Source organism: Cetorhinus maximus, unplaced genomic scaffold (assembly GCF_964194155.1).
Source record: "Cetorhinus maximus unplaced genomic scaffold, sCetMax3.hap1.1 HAP1_SCAFFOLD_510, whole genome shotgun sequence".
In the NCBI taxonomy this organism is placed as follows: Eukaryota; Metazoa; Chordata; class Chondrichthyes; order Lamniformes; family Cetorhinidae; genus Cetorhinus; species Cetorhinus maximus.
The window spans coordinates 274,917-290,674 of NW_027596452.1; the positions used below are offsets into that span (position 1 = coordinate 274,917).

General features: G+C 51.8%; 2 non-coding genes across 2 annotated transcripts; both read left to right on the top strand.

Annotated features, from left to right (window-relative positions):
- Positions 1-938: 938 nt before the first annotated feature.
- Positions 939-1,123, top strand: LOC144673911 (U2 spliceosomal RNA). The gene has a single exon (XR_013574444.1). It is a non-coding gene; the product is annotated as a U2 spliceosomal RNA (small nuclear RNA).
- A 7,520-nt stretch (positions 1,124-8,643) lies between these two features.
- On the top strand, positions 8,644-8,830 carry LOC144673901 (U2 spliceosomal RNA). Its single transcript, XR_013574441.1, has one exon. It is a non-coding gene; the product is annotated as a U2 spliceosomal RNA (small nuclear RNA).
- The last annotated feature ends 6,928 nt before the right edge of the window (positions 8,831-15,758 follow it).

The following is a 15,758-nucleotide window of genomic DNA, read 5'->3' on the forward strand; positions in this document are numbered from 1 at the left end:
GGTGTTGCGAAGGATGGGTCTGGCCACGCTGCCGCGGAACGCTCCAAGTAGTTGGACCGTGCCGTACCACCTGTCCCTGGTGGAAAAATTGATGCAGAAAAACACCTTTGACCACAAGTCCATCAGGCAGTGGTCAGCACGTAACGTCCTAGAGGCCCTGAGGGATAAGGAGAGGGTGGACCCTGTGGGATGGTTCCCCGAGCAGACTGTCAAAGTCATTTGGCAGAATGCCTCATCGCCAGAACTTTCCAACAAGCACCAAGACGTAGCTTGGCTGGTGGTGAGAAAGGCCCTCCCCGTCAGATCCTTCCTACACGCCAGGAGTCTCACCCCCTCTGCACGATGCCCTCGAGGTGGCTGTGGTGGGGAAGAGACCGTTGTTCACCTCCTTGTGGATTGTGCCTTTGCAAAGAAAGTCTGGAGAGAGATGCAGTGGTTGCTGTCGAGGTTCATCCCGAGCAGTTCTGTGACACAGGACTCTGTGCTCTACGGGCTGTTCCCAGGGACACACACCGAGACAAACATCGACTGCAGCTGGAGGATCATCAACTCGGTGAAAGACGCGCTTTGGTCTGCCCGAAACTTGTTGGTCTTCCAGCACAAAGAGTTGTCCCCGACCGATTGTTGCGGACTGGCACAATCCAAAGTCCAGGACTACGTGCTGAGGGACGCACTAAAGCTTGGGGCAGCTGCCGCAAAGGCGCAATGGGGAAGGGTCGCTGTCTAAGACCTTTCTACCACAGCGCACCGAGAGACTGGGAACTGTTTAGAGCCCCTCGGGCTGTACAGATCAAAATGAAAGGCTGTAAATGACTGTAATATTGTTTGTACTGATGCACCTGGTGATACATTTTGTAAAAGTTTAACCTGGATTGTACCCTTGTAATGTTGTTTTTGAAATGGTTTTGAATGTGATTGAAGATTTTTATGAATAAAGTATATTTTTACAAAAAAAAAAAAAAAAAAAAAATCTGTTCTTATCAGTTTAATATCTGATACGTCCTTTATCTGGGGACCATATATTAAATTGATTTTTGGAGCAGGGAGATGGAATAGGGGCTTGCTCCGTCCACTCCACGCATCGACCCGGTATTGCAGTATCTCTGGGAACGGTGCACCCTCCCCTTTCCAGGGGATTTTCAATGCTAAAAATAGTTTTCTTACAAACATCTGCTTTCTTTACTTCTCAACATGTACATGTTCCAAAATCCAACTTTCTTTGGAAAAACTCAGCAAGTCTGGCAGCATCGGCCGAGAAGAAATCAGTCAACGTTTCGAGCCCTCATGGCCCTTCAGCAGAACTGAAGCATAGTTTCAACAAGGGAGAAATATAAATTGGTTTAAGGTGGGTGGGGGGGAAGAGACACATTGAGGGTGTGGTGTGAGCAGATAATCAAAAGATGTCAGAGACAAAAGGGTCAAAGAGGTGTTGAAGGTGGTGGTCTTTGTCTGAGAAAAGTGCTAATTAAGAATGCAAGACAGGATATTCAAAGTACAGCTCTAGTGGGGGTGGGGTGGAAAGACTAAAGGTCTTTAGTCTTTCCACCCCACCCCCACTAGAGCTGTACTTTGAATATCCTGTCTTGCATTCTTAATTAGCACTTTTCTCAGACAAAGACCACCACCTTCAACACCTCTTTGACCCTTTTGTCTCTGACATCTTTTGATTATCTGCTCACACTACACCCTCAATGTGTCTCTTCCCCCCCCACCCACCTTAAACCAATTTATATTTCTCCCTTGTTGAAACTATGCTTCAGTTCTGCTGAAGGGCCATGAGGGCTCGAAACGTTGACTGGTTTCTTCTCCGCCGATGCTGCCAGACTTGCTGAGTTTTTCCAGGTAATTCTGTTTTTATTTTGTTTTGGATTTCCAGCATCCGCAGTAGCTTTTAGCTTTTTGTTTTTATCCAACTTTCTTTCTTTCTCTCTCTCTCTCTCTCTCTCTCTCTCACTCACTCACCCGCAGCAGCTACACACAAAAAACACGCACGCTCACCCAACACTCACAGACAGCACTCTCATCTCACAAACACTCTACCTCACTTATACAAAAACAGCTTTCACTTGCAAATACACCTCTCAAACACTCTCTCAGCTGCACCTTTCGCCTCACAACATTTTAAACCAGCTCTCTGCTGCCGCTGCCGCTGCTGCTGCTGACACAGCAACAATCAAAACTCACACCTCAAAGCTCACACACTTTACACAGCTACTCCGAAACCTCTACATCCACATTCACACAATCCTTACATTGCACAAGGAGCCCATTCCGCCCGTCGTGCCTGCACCAGCTCTCCCGGTGAACATTTCACCTCGTGCCTTTCTCCTGCCTTCTCCACGTAACCCGGCACATGCTTTCTTTTCAAATAATCATCTCATTCCCTCTTCAATTGAACCTGCCTCCGCCGCGCTATCAGGTGGTGCATTCCAGACCCTGACCGCTCGCTGCTCCTATCGCTTTTGCTTCTTTTGCCAGTTACTTTAAACCTGTGCCCTCTCCTTCTCGATCCTTGCCCCGGTGCAAACAGTTTCTCCCTATCTACTCTCTCCAGACCCCTCATGATTTACAATACCTCTATCAAGTCTCCTCTCAGACTTCTTTTCCCCAAGGAATACAGTCCCAACTTCTCCAATCTTACTTCATAACTCAACTTCCTCGCCCCTGGAACCAAACTCGTAAACCTCTTCTGCACTCTCTCCAATGCCTCCACTACCTTCCTAAAATGCAAGTCAAAATGCAATCCCTCAGAGTCGGCATGGCTTTACGAAGAGTAAATCGTGTTTGACTAATTTGCTAGAGTTCTTTGAAGATGTGACAAGCAAAGTGGATAACGGGGATCCTGTAGATGTAGTATGTCTGGACTTCCAGAAGGCATTTGATAAGGTGCCGCACAAAAGATTAATACACAAGATAAGATCACACGCAGCTAAGGGTAATATATTAGCTTGGATAGAGGATTGGCTAACCAACAGAAAGCAGAGAGTCAAGATAAATGGGTCTTTTGTGGATGCCAAGCTGTAACTAGTGGGGTGCCACAGGGTTCGGTCCTCGGCCCCCAACTATTTACTTGGATTCAGGAGTAGAAGGTACTATAGCTAAATTTGCAGATGACACCAAAATAGGTGGGAAAGTAAGTTGCAATGAAGAAATAAGAAATTTACAAATGGATATGGACAGGTTAGGTGAATGGGCCAAAATTTGGCAGATGGAGTTTAACTAAGTTAAATAAGTTTAATAAGTGTGCGGTTATCCATTTTGGTCAGAAGAATAAAAAGGCGACTTATTATTCAAATGGAGAGAAACTTCAGAAATGCTTCAGCACAGAGGGATCTGGGTGTCCTCGCGCACGAATCGCTGAAAGCTAGTATGCAGGTACAGCAGGTAACAAGGAAGGCGAATGGAATCGCTTCTCGGCCTTTTGGCTAAGATCAAGTGTTGCAGGGGCGACACCATGGTCCTACCAAGGCAAGGTCGGGATGGAAGGGCTATAACCAATCGCAATCGAAATCCATACCGTGGGTTACCTATCACCGTCCGAGTCACGGTGAACCACAGCGAAGGAGGATCACCTATGGATCGGGGCTTCTTCACCAGGAGGATCCTGTTGAAGGCGTGCGGCTTCCAAGCTACGGAGATCTTCACCCTGCACGACTCCCGCAAAGGCGGTTATTTTGACGTGACGTTCAAGCGGGTGGCAGACTGCGTCCGGCTCCTGAGGGTGTTCGAGGAGAAGAGAGACCTGCCGGAGATGAAGATCCTGACGGCGGAGCCGCACTTTTCTCTGCCGTTGCAACGGGAACGTGAGGTGATGGTGCATGTGTACAACCCCTTCGTCCCTGTCGCCGACGTGGTCACCTTCCTCACCAGGTACTTCGATAAGGTGGGGAGCGGCACTGAGATTCGAGACGACTTGGGGATCTGGACAGGCAAACGCCTGTTTAAGGTCACGCTAAAGACCGATGGTAAGGGAGCCATTTTCCACCCTCCTTCCAGTTTCGCAATCGGGGGAAACCGTGGCTACCTGGTCTACGCTGGGCAACCCAAGCATTGCCGCTCATGCGGCAAGGCTGGTCATGTGGCGGCCAACTGCAGCGCCTCCCTCTGCAAGATCTGCAAACAGGAAGGGCACCAGACAAAAGACTGCAAACAGGCCAAGTGCTGCAACCTGTGTGGCGAGGCAAGTCACCTCTACAGGACCTGCCCCAAACGCTGCCGTACTTACGCACAGGCAGCCAAAGCCGACCACGGGGAAGCAGAAGAAATGTTCCGTGTCACTCCAACCACCAAGGCCCCCAGGGAGCTCAACGGGACAAAGGAGGACACAGAGAGAGACAAGGTGGAGAAAGAGATTGAGGCAACAGAGAGCCAATCAACAGCACCACCCCCTGAACCTTCCAGTCCTCAGGACAGCGAATCAATGGAGGAGGAGGCAGCAGTGGAAAAGCAGCAGGGGGAGTGGCGGACGGTGAAGAACAAGAAAAGTAAGAGGGAGCGAAGAAGAAGCAAAGGCGTTTCCCAGAGAAGCGGCAAGAGGCGTCTCCCATCCGACACGGATGACAAGGGCAGCAGCTCTTCGGATGATGAAGTGCCAGAGCGGCACCGACAGAAGAGGCGGCAAAGCTCCAGGGCGTTGGAGGACGAGACACCCGAGCTCCAGAAAATTGGAGACAACAAGGAGACCAGCGCACCCCAACTTGGCCTGCAACCTGAGGAGGCCAGTGCACCACAGCCCCTGGAATCTGGGAGCAGTGAGGCAATCATCGCACCCCAGCTCCAGGAAGCCGGGAACAGCAACCCCCCAGAGGGGGTGAGTTTTGGAGAAGCTTCTCCAGCAAAGGTCATCTCAAAATCCGCTCACTACGTGAACCTCCAGATGCCACTGGAGCAGAACACGGCCAAGGAGATCTACCTCAGCCCATCCAAAGTGAAGGAATTTGAGCTCACTACGGGTATGAAGGAGCAGACTAAAGGTCTGGGACTCTCAGAGACAGTGGGTTTGGTAGGAGAATAAATGCTTTAATATGGGTTTAAAGATTGTATCCATAAATGTGCGTAGCATTAAATCTACTACGCGATGTGTTGCGACCTTGGACTACCTAGCCAAGGTCAAAGCTGACCTGTTGTTTCTGCAGGAGTGTGCGATACCGCACCTCAGCTCCTACAGGCAATGGTCACGATGGTGGTCCCACGGGCCATCGATCTGGTCGGGCGGAAACGACTCTCGTTCCTCCGGCCTGGGTATTCTGCTGCGGGGAGGCAACTTCACCGTCTCCGAGGTCAAGGAGGTGGTGGGCGGGCGACTCCTGGTAGCAGACGTAATGTACAAGAACGCTCCACTCCGGTTAATTAACGTGTACGGCCCGGCACAAGGGGCTGAGCGGCTGGAGGTTTTTCAGCAGCTCCCACTGCTGCTGGCGACCTCCAGGCCGGTCATTCTGGGCGGGGACTTCAACTGCATCATCGATGCGGCTGGACGATCCAGCAGGGCCGGAAGCAGATTGGACGCTACGTCCAGATCCCTGATGGAAACAGTTAAGGATGCCAAGCTGCACGACGTCTTCAGCAACCCTGCAGACGGAGCGCAGCGTAGATACACCTGGTCGCGGCCAGACGGGTCCATTCGTTCCAGGATAGACTTCCTGTTTGTGTCCCGTGCATTCACAGTCAGATCCACCGACGTCAAGCCGGTGTTCTTCTCTGACCACTGCCTCCTACTGGCGGACTGCCACTTGGAGGAAGACCTGAGGGTGGGCAGGGGGGCATGGAAGCTAAATGTGCAACTGCTGACCCCAGAGAACATTGAGGAGCTCAAGAGGGATTACAAAGGTTGGAGAACCGTGAAACCCCTCTTTGAGTCCCTGACACACTGGTGGGAAGTGATCAAGGGAAGCATCAAGAGGTTTTTCATCCTCAAAGGCACCCAGAAAGCTAGAAAGGAACAGAGGGAAATGTCCCGACTCCAGGAAAAGATGCAGAATCTGCTCCGGCTGCAGTCGATGGGGGTCGATGTCAAGGAGGAGCTCCAAGAGGTGAAGGGCCAGCAAGCCTCGCACTTTGCCTCGGAGGCCTCCAAGATCATCTTCCGTTCCAGAGTCCGCTCCGTGGAGCAGGATGAGACGTGCTCACGTTTCTTCTTCCAAAAGGTACACAGAGAGCGCTCTGTGATCAGCAGCCTGAAGGAAGAAGACGGCTCAGTAAAGTCATCACGGCCCGACATTCTGAGGATCAGCAAATCCTTTTATGCCGGACTGTATGACGTGAAGCCCACGGACAGCACGGCCTCCCAGTCCTTCCTGTCCTCTATCACGGAGGTCCTAGACCACAGTACGCGGGAGAGCCTAGACAAACCGCTAACTCCTGACGAACTGACTAAGGCCCTCGAGTCCTTCGAGAAGAGTAAAACCCCCGGAAGCGACGGCCTGCCGGCGGAGTTGTATTCGGCTCTGTGGGACTTGATCGGCCCAGACCTGCTAGAAGTGTACGAGAGTATGCTCCTGGCCGGCAGCATGTCAGAATCCATGAGGAAAGGCATCATCACCCTCATCTACAAGCACAAGGGGGAAAGGGAGGAAATTAGAAATTGGCGACCCATTTCACTGTTGAATATGGACTATAAGATTCTGTCCAAGGTCATCGCCAACCGGGTCAAATCCGCTCTGGAATTGGTGATTCACCCTGACCAGACCTGCTCTGTGCCAGGCAGGAAGATCTCTGACAGCCTGGCGCTGCTCAGGGATACGATTGCCTATGTACAGGACAGGGGTGTGGATACCTGCCTCATCAGCTTGGATCAGGAGAAGGCCTTTGACAGAATATCGCACACCTACATGGGGGATGTGCTCTCCAAAATGGGCTTTGGGGAGGGAATTCGAAATTGGATCCAACTGCTCTACACTAACATCAGTAGCGCAGTCTCAATCAATGGGTGGGAAACAGATAGCTTTCCGATTAAATCTGGAGTCAGGCAGGGCTGCCCCCTCTCGCCTGTCCTTTTTGTGTGCTGCATAGAACCCTTTGCCGAGTCCATCAGGAAGGATCCGGGCATAAGAGGAGTGACGATCCCAGGCAGTGGAGGCACTCAGGTAAAAGCCTCCCTGTACATGGACGACGTCGCCGTCTTCTGCTCGGATCCGCTGTCGGTGCGCAGACTGATGCACGTCTGCGACCAGTTCGAACTGGCCTCGGGAGCCAAGGTAAATCGTGGGAAGAGCGAGGCCATGTTCTTTGGGAACTGGGCTGACCGATCCTTTGTCCCCTTCACTGTCAGGGCTGACGGCCTGAAGGTGCTGGGGATATGGTTCGGAGGGACCGGGGAATGCGTTAGAAACTGGAAGGAGCGAGTGGCTATGGTGAAAAGGAAACTGGGCATGTGGGAGCGACGCTCCCTCTCCATTGCGGGTAAGAACCTGGTCATCAGGTGTGAGGTACTCTCGCTGTTGCTGTACGTGGCGCAGGTCTGGCCCATTCCACACTCCTGCGCGATGGCGATCACTCGAGCCATCTTCCGCTTTATCTGGAGGTCGAAAATGGATCGTGTCTGCAGGGACGCGATGTACAAGCCTCTAGATAAAGGGGGAAAAAACGTGCCCAACATCGCCCTCATACTGATGGCCACCTTTGTGTGCGGCTGCATCAAGCGGTGCGTAGACCCTCAGTACGCAAACACCAAGTGTCACTACGTGCTGAGGTTCTACCTGTCCCCGGTGTTGCGAAGGATGGGTCTGGCCACGCTGCCGCGGAACGCTCCAAGTAGTTGGACCGTGCCGTACCACCTGTCCCTGGTGGAAAAATTTATGCAGAAAAACACCTTTGACCACAAGTCCATCAGGCAGTGGTCAGCACGTAACGTCCTAGAGGCCCTGAGGGATAAGGAGAGGGTGGACCCTGTGGGATGGTTCCCCGAGCAGACTGTCAAAGTCATTTGGCAGAATGCCTCATCGCCAGAACTTTCCAACAAGCACCAAGACGTAGCTTGGCTGGTGGTGAGAAAGGCCCTCCCCGTCAGATCCTTCCTACACGCCAGGAGTCTCACCCCCTCTGCACGATGCCCTCGAGGTGGCTGTGGTGGGGAAGAGACCGTTGTTCACCTCCTTGTGGATTGTGCCTTTGCAAAGAAAGTCTGGAGAGAGATGCAGTGGTTGCTGTCGAGGTTCATCCCGAGCAGTTCTGTGACACAGGACTCTGTGCTCTACGGGCTGTTCCCAGGGACACACACCGAGACAAACATCGACTGCAGCTGGAGGATCATCAACTCGGTGAAAGACGCGCTTTGGTCTGCCCGAAACTTGTTGGTCTTCCAGCACAAAGATTTGTCCCCGACCGATTGTTGCGGACTGGCACAATCCAAAGTCCAGGACTACGTGCTGAGGGACGCACTAAAGCTTGGGGCAGCTGCCGCAAAGGCGCAATGGGGAAGGGTCGCTGTCTAAGACCTTTCTACCACAGCGCACCGAGAGACTGGGAACTGTTTAGAGCCCCTCGGGCTGTACAGATCAAAATGAAAGGCTGTAAATGACTGTAATATTGTTTGTACTGATGCACCTGGTGATACATTTTGTAAAAGTTTAACCTGGATTGTACCCTTGTAATGTTGTTTTTGAAATGGTTTTGAATGTGATTGAAGATTTTTAGGAATAAAGTATATTTTTACAAAAAAAAAAAAAAAAAAAAAAAATCTGTTCTTATCAGTTTAATATCTGATACGTCCCTTATCTGGGGACCATATATTAAATTGATTTTTGGAGCAGGGAGATGGAATAGGGGCTTGCTCCGTCCACTCCACGCATCGACCCGGTATTGCAGTATCTCTGGGAACGGTGCACCCTCCCCTTTCCAGGGGATTTTCAATGCTAAAAATAGTTTTCTTACAAACATCTGCTTTCTTTACTTCTCAACATGTACATGTTCCAAAATCCAACTTTCTTTGGAAAAACTCAGCAAGTCTGGCAGCATCGGCCGAGAAGAAATCAGTCAACGTTTCGAGCCCTCATGGCCCTTCAGCAGAACTGAAGCATAGTTTCAACAAGGGAGAAATATAAATTGGTTTAAGGTGGGTGGGGGGGAAGAGACACATTGAGGGTGTGGTGTGAGCAGATAATCAAAAGATGTCAGAGACAAAAGGGTCAAAGAGGTGTTGAAGGTGGTGGTCTTTGTCTGAGAAAAGTGCTAATTAAGAATGCAAGACAGGATATTCAAAGTACAGCTCTAGTGGGGGTGGGGTGGAAAGACTAAAGGTCTTTAGTCTTTCCACCCCACCCCCACTAGAGCTGTACTTTGAATATCCTGTCTTGCATTCTTAATTAGCACTTTTCTCAGACAAAGACCACCACCTTCAACACCTCTTTGACCCTTTTGTCTCTGACATCTTTTGATTATCTGCTCACACTACACCCTCAATGTGTCTCTTCCCCCCCCACCCACCTTAAACCAATTTATATTTCTCCCTTGTTGAAACTATGCTTCAGTTCTGCTGAAGGGCCATGAGGGCTCGAAACGTTGACTGGTTTCTTCTCCGCCGATGCTGCCAGACTTGCTGAGTTTTTCCAGGTAATTCTGTTTTTATTTTGTTTTGGATTTCCAGCATCCGCAGTAGCTTTTAGCTTTTTGTTTTTATCCAACTTTCTTTCTTTCTCTCTCTCTCTCTCTCTCTCTCTCTCACTCACTCACCCGCAGCAGCTACACACAAAAAACACGCACGCTCACCCAACACTCACAGACAGCACTCTCATCTCACAAACACTCTACCTCACTTATACAAAAACAGCTTTCACTTGCAAATACACCTCTCAAACACTCTCTCAGCTGCACCTTTCGCCTCACAACATTTTAAACCAGCTCTCTGCTGCCGCTGCCGCTGCTGCTGCTGACACAGCAACAATCAAAACTCACACCTCAAAGCTCACACACTTTACACAGCTACTCCGAAACCTCTACATCCACATTCACACAATCCTTACATTGCACAAGGAGCCCATTCCGCCCGTCGTGCCTGCACCAGCTCTCCCGGTGAACATTTCACCTCGTGCCTTTCTCCTGCCTTCTCCACGTAACCCGGCACATGCTTTCTTTTCAAATAATCATCTCATTCCCTCTTCAATTGAACCTGCCTCCGCCGCGCTATCAGGTGGTGCATTCCAGACCCTGACCGCTCGCTGCTCCTATCGCTTTTGCTTCTTTTGCCAGTTACTTTAAACCTGTGCCCTCTCCTTCTCGATCCTTGCCCCGGTGCAAACAGTTTCTCCCTATCTACTCTCTCCAGACCCCTCATGATTTTCAATACCTCTATCAAGTCTCCTCTCAGACTTCTTTTCCCCAAGGAATACAGTCCCAACTTCTCCAATCTTACTTCATAACTCAACTTCCTCGCCCCTGGAACCAAACTCGTAAACCTCTTCTGCACTCTCTCCAATGCCTCCACTACCTTCCTAAAATGCAAGTCAAAATGCAATCCCTCAGAGTCGGCATGGCTTTACGAAGAGTAAATCGTGTTTGACTAATTTGCTAGAGTTCTTTGAAGATGTGACAAGCAAAGTGGATAACGGGGATCCTGTAGATGTAGTATGTCTGGACTTCCAGAAGGCATTTGATAAGGTGCCGCACAAAAGATTAATACACAAGATAAGATCACACGCAGCTAAGGGTAATATATTAGCTTGGATAGAGGATTGGCTAACCAACAGAAAGCAGAGAGTCAAGATAAATGGGTCTTTTGTGGATGCCAAGCTGTAACTAGTGGGGTGCCACAGGGTTCGGTCCTCGGCCCCCAACTATTTACTTGGATTCAGGAGTAGAAGGTACTATAGCTAAATTTGCAGATGACACCAAAATAGGTGGGAAAGTAAGTTGCAATGAAGAAATAAGAAATTTACAAATGGATATGGACAGGTTAGGTGAATGGGCCAAAATTTGGCAGATGGAGTTTAACTAAGTTAAATAAGTTTAATAAGTGTGCGGTTATCCATTTTGGTCAGAAGAATAAAAAGGCGACTTATTATTCAAATGGAGAGAAACTTCAGAAATGCTTCAGCACAGAGGGATCTGGGTGTCCTCGCGCACGAATCGCTGAAAGCTAGTATGCAGGTACAGCAGGTAACAAGGAAGGCGAATGGAATCGCTTCTCGGCCTTTTGGCTAAGATCAAGTGTTGCAGGGGCGACACCATGGTCCTGCCATGGCAAGGTCGGGATGGAAGGGCGAAAACCAATCGCAATCCGAATTCATACCGTGGGTTACCTATCACCGTCCGAGTCACGGTGAACCACAGCGACGAAGGAGGATCACCTATGGATCGGGGCTTCTTCACCAGGAGGATCCTGTTGAAGGCGTGCGGCTTCCAAGCTACGGAGATCTTCACCCTGCACGACTCCCGCAAAGGTGGTTATTTTGACGTCACGTTCAAGCAAGTGGCAGACTGCGTCCGGCTCCTGAGGGTGTTCGAGGAGAAGAGAGACCTGCCGGAGATGAAGATCCTGACGGCGGAGCCGCACTTTTCTCTGCCGTTGCAACGGGAACGTGAGGTGATGGTGCATGTGTACAACCCCTTCGTCCCTGTCGCCGACGTGGTCACCTTCCTCACCAGGTACTTCGATAAGGTGGGGAGCGGCACTGAGATTCGAGACGACTTGGGGATCTGGACAGGCAAACGCCTGTTTAAGGTCACGCTAAAGACCGATGGTAAGGGAGCCATTTTCCACCCTCCTTCCAGTTTCGCAATCGGGGGAAACCGTGGCTACCTGGTCTACGCTGGGCAACCCAAGCATTGCCGCTCATGCGGCAAGGCTGGTCATGTGGCGGCCAACTGCAGCGCCTCCCTCTGCAAGATCTGCAAACAGGAAGGGCACCAGACAAAAGACTGCAAACAGGCCAAGTGCTGCAACCTGTGTGGCGAGGCAAGTCACCTCTACAGGACCTGCCCCAAACGCTGCCGTACTTACGCACAGGCAGCCAAAGCCGACCACGGGGAAGCAGAAGAAATGTTCCGTGTCACTCCAACCACCAAGGCCCCCAGGGAGCTCAACGGGACAAAGGAGGACACAGAGAGAGACAAGGTGGAGAAAGAGATTGAGGCAACAGAGAGCCAATCAACAGCACCACCCCCTGAACCTTCCAGTCCTCAGGACAGCGAATCAATGGAGGAGGAGGCAGCAGTGGAAAAGCAGCAGGGGGAGTGGCGGACGGTGAAGAACAAGAAAAGTAAGAGGGAGCGAAGAAGAAGCAAAGGCGTTTCCCAGAGAAGCGGCAAGAGGCGTCTCCCATCCGACACGGATGACAAGGGCAGCAGCTCTTCGGATGAGGAAGTGCCAGAGCGGCACCGACAGAAGAGGCGGCAAAGCTCCAGGGCGTTGGAGGACGAGACACCCGAGCTCCAGAAAATTGGAGACAACAAGGAGACCAGCGCACCCCAACTTGGCCTGCAACCTGAGGAGGCCAGTGCACCACAGCCCCTGGAATCTGGGAGCAGTGAGGCAATCATCGCACCCCAGCTCCAGGAAGCCGGGAACAGCAACCCCCCAGAGGGGGTGAGTTTTGGAGAAGCTTCTCCAGCAAAGGTCATCTCAAAATCCGCTCACTACGTGAACCTCCAGATGCCACTGGAGCAGAACACGGCCAAGGAGATCTACCTCAGCCCATCCAAAGTGAAGGAATTTGAGCTCACTACGGGTATGAAGGAGCAGACTAAAGGTCTGGGACTCTCAGAGACAGTGGGTTTGGTAGGAGAATAAATGCTTTAAAATGGGTTTAAAGATTGTATCCATAAATGTGCGTAGCATTAAATCTACTACGCGATGTGTTGCGACCTTGGACTACCTAGCCAAGGTCAAAGCTGACCTGTTGTTTCTGCAGGAGTGTGCGATACCGCACCTCAGCTCCTACAGGCAATGGTCACGATGGTGGTCCCACGGGCCATCGATCTGGTCGGGCGGAAACGACTCTCGTTCCTCCGGCCTGGGTATTCTGCTGCGGGGAGGCAACTTCACCGTCTCCGAGGTCAAGGAGGTGGTGGGCGGGCGACTCCTGGTAGCAGACGTAATGTACAAGAACGCTCCACTCCGGTTAATTAACGTGTACGGCCCGGCACAAGGGGCTGAGCGGCTGGAGGTTTTTCAGCAGCTCCCACTGCTGCTGGCGACCTCCAGGCCGGTCATTCTGGGCGGGGACTTCAACTGCATCATCGATGCGGCTGGACGATCCGGCAGGGCCGGAAGCAGATTGGACGCTACGTCCAGATCCCTGATGGAAACAGTTAAGGATGCCAAGCTGCACGACGTCTTCAGCAACCCTGCAGACGGAGCGCAGCGTAGATACACCTGGTCGCGGCCAGACGGGTCCATTCGTTCCAGGATAGACTTCCTGTTTGTGTCCCGTGCATTCACAGTCAGATCCACCGAGGTCAAGCCGGTGTTCTTCTCTGACCACTGCCTCCTACTGGCGGACTGCCACTTGGAGGAAGACCTGAGGGTGGGCAGGGGGGCATGGAAGCTAAATGTGCAACTGCTGACCCCAGAGAACATTGAGGAGCTCAAGAGGGATTACAAAGGTTGGAGAACCGTGAAACCCCTCTTTGAGTCCCTGACACACTGGTGGGAAGTGATCAAGGGAAGCATCAAGAGGTTTTTCATCCTCAAAGGCACCCAGAAAGCTAGAAAGGAACAGAGGGAAATGTCCCGACTCCAGGAAAAGATGCAGAATCTGCTCCGGCTGCAGTCGATGGGGGTCGATGTCAAGGAGGAGCTCCAAGAGGTGAAGGGCCAGCAAGCCTCGCACTTTGCCTCGGAGGCCTCCAAGATCATCTTCCGTTCCAGAGTCCGCTCCGTGGAGCAGGATGAGACGTGCTCACGTTTCTTCTTCCAAAAGGTACACAGAGAGCGCTCTGTGATCAGCAGCCTGAAGGAAGAAGACGGCTCAGTAAAGTCATCACGGTCCGACATTCTGAGGATCAGCAAATCCTTTTATGCCAGACTGTATGACGTGAAGCCCACGGACAGCACGGCCTCCCAGTCCTTCCTGTCCTCTATCACGGAGGTCCTAGACCACAGTACGCGGGAGAGCCTAGACAAACCGCTAACTCCTGACGAACTGACTAAGGCCCTCGAGTCCTTCGAGAAGAGTAAAACCCCCGGAAGCGACGGCCTGCCGGCGGAGTTGTATTCGGCTCTGTGGGACTTGATCGGCCCAGACCTGCTAGAAGTGTACGAGAGTATGCTCCTGGCCGGCAGCATGTCAGAATCCATGAGGAAAGGCATCATCACCCTCATCTACAAGCACAAGGGGGAAAGGGAGGAAATTAGAAATTGGCGACCCATTTCACTGTTGAATATGGACTATAAGATTCTGTCCAAGGTCATCGCCAACCGGGTCAAATCCGCTCTGGAATTGGTGATTCACCCTGACCAGACCTGCTCTGTGCCAGGCAGGAAGATCTCTGACAGCCTGGCGCTGCTCAGGGATACGATTGCCTATGTACAGGACAGGGGTGTGGATACCTGCCTCATCAGCTTGGATCAGGAGAAGGCCTTTGACAGAATATCGCACACCTACATGGGGGATGTGCTCTCCAAAATGGGCTTTGGGGAGGGAATTCGAAATTGGATCCAACTGCTCTACACTAACATCAGTAGCGCAGTCTCAATCAATGGGTGGGAAACAGATAGCTTTCCGATTAAATCTGGAGTCAGGCAGGGCTGCCCTCTCTCGCCTGTCCTTTTTGTGTGCTGCATAGAACCCTTTGCCGAGTCCATCAGGAAGGATCCGGGCATAAGAGGAGTGACGATCCCAGGCAGTGGAGGCACTCAGGTAAAAGCCTCCCTGTACATGGACGACGTCGCCGTCTTCTGCTCGGATCCGCTGTCGGTGCGCAGACTGATGCACGTCTGCGACCAGTTCGAACTGGCCTCGGGAGCCAAGGTAAATCGTGGGAAGAGCGAGGCCATGTTCTTTGGGAAGTGGGCTGACCGATCCTTTGTCCCCTTCACTGTCAGGGCTGACGGCCTGAAGGTGCTGGGGATATGGTTCGGAGGGACCGGGGCATGCGTTAGAAACTGGAAGGAGCGAGTGGCTATGGTGAAAAGGAAACTGGGCATGTGGGAGCGACGCTCCCTCTCCATTGCGGGTAAGAACCTGGTCATCAGGTGTGAGGTACTCTCGCTGTTGCTGTACGTGGCGCAGGTCTGGCCCATTCCACACTCCTGCGCGATGGCGATCACTCGAGCCATCTTCCGCTTTATCTGGAGGTCGAAAATGGATCGTGTCTGCAGGGACGCGATGTACAAGCCTCTAGATAAAGGGGGAAAAAACGTGCCCAACATCGCCCTCATACTGATGGCCACCTTTGTGTGCGGCTGCATCAAGCGGTGCGTAGACCCTCAGTACGCAAACACCAAGTGTCACTACGTGCTGAGGTTCTACCTGTCCCCGGTGTTGCGAAGGATGGGTCTGGCCACGCTGCCGCGGAACGCTCCAAGTAGTTGGACCGTGCCGTACCACCTGTCCCTGGTGGAAAAATTTATGCAGAAAAACACCTTTGACCACAAGTCCATCAGGCAGTGGTCAGCACGTAACGTCCTAGAGGCCCTGAGGGATAAGGAGAGGGTGGACCCTGTGGGATGGTTCCCCGAGCAGACTGTCAAAGTCATTTGGCAGAATGCCTCATCGCCAGAACTTTCCAACAAGCACCAAGACGTAGCTTGGCTGGTGGTGAGAAAGGCCCTCCCCGTCAGATCCTTCCTACACGCCAGGAGTCTCACCCCCTCTGCACGA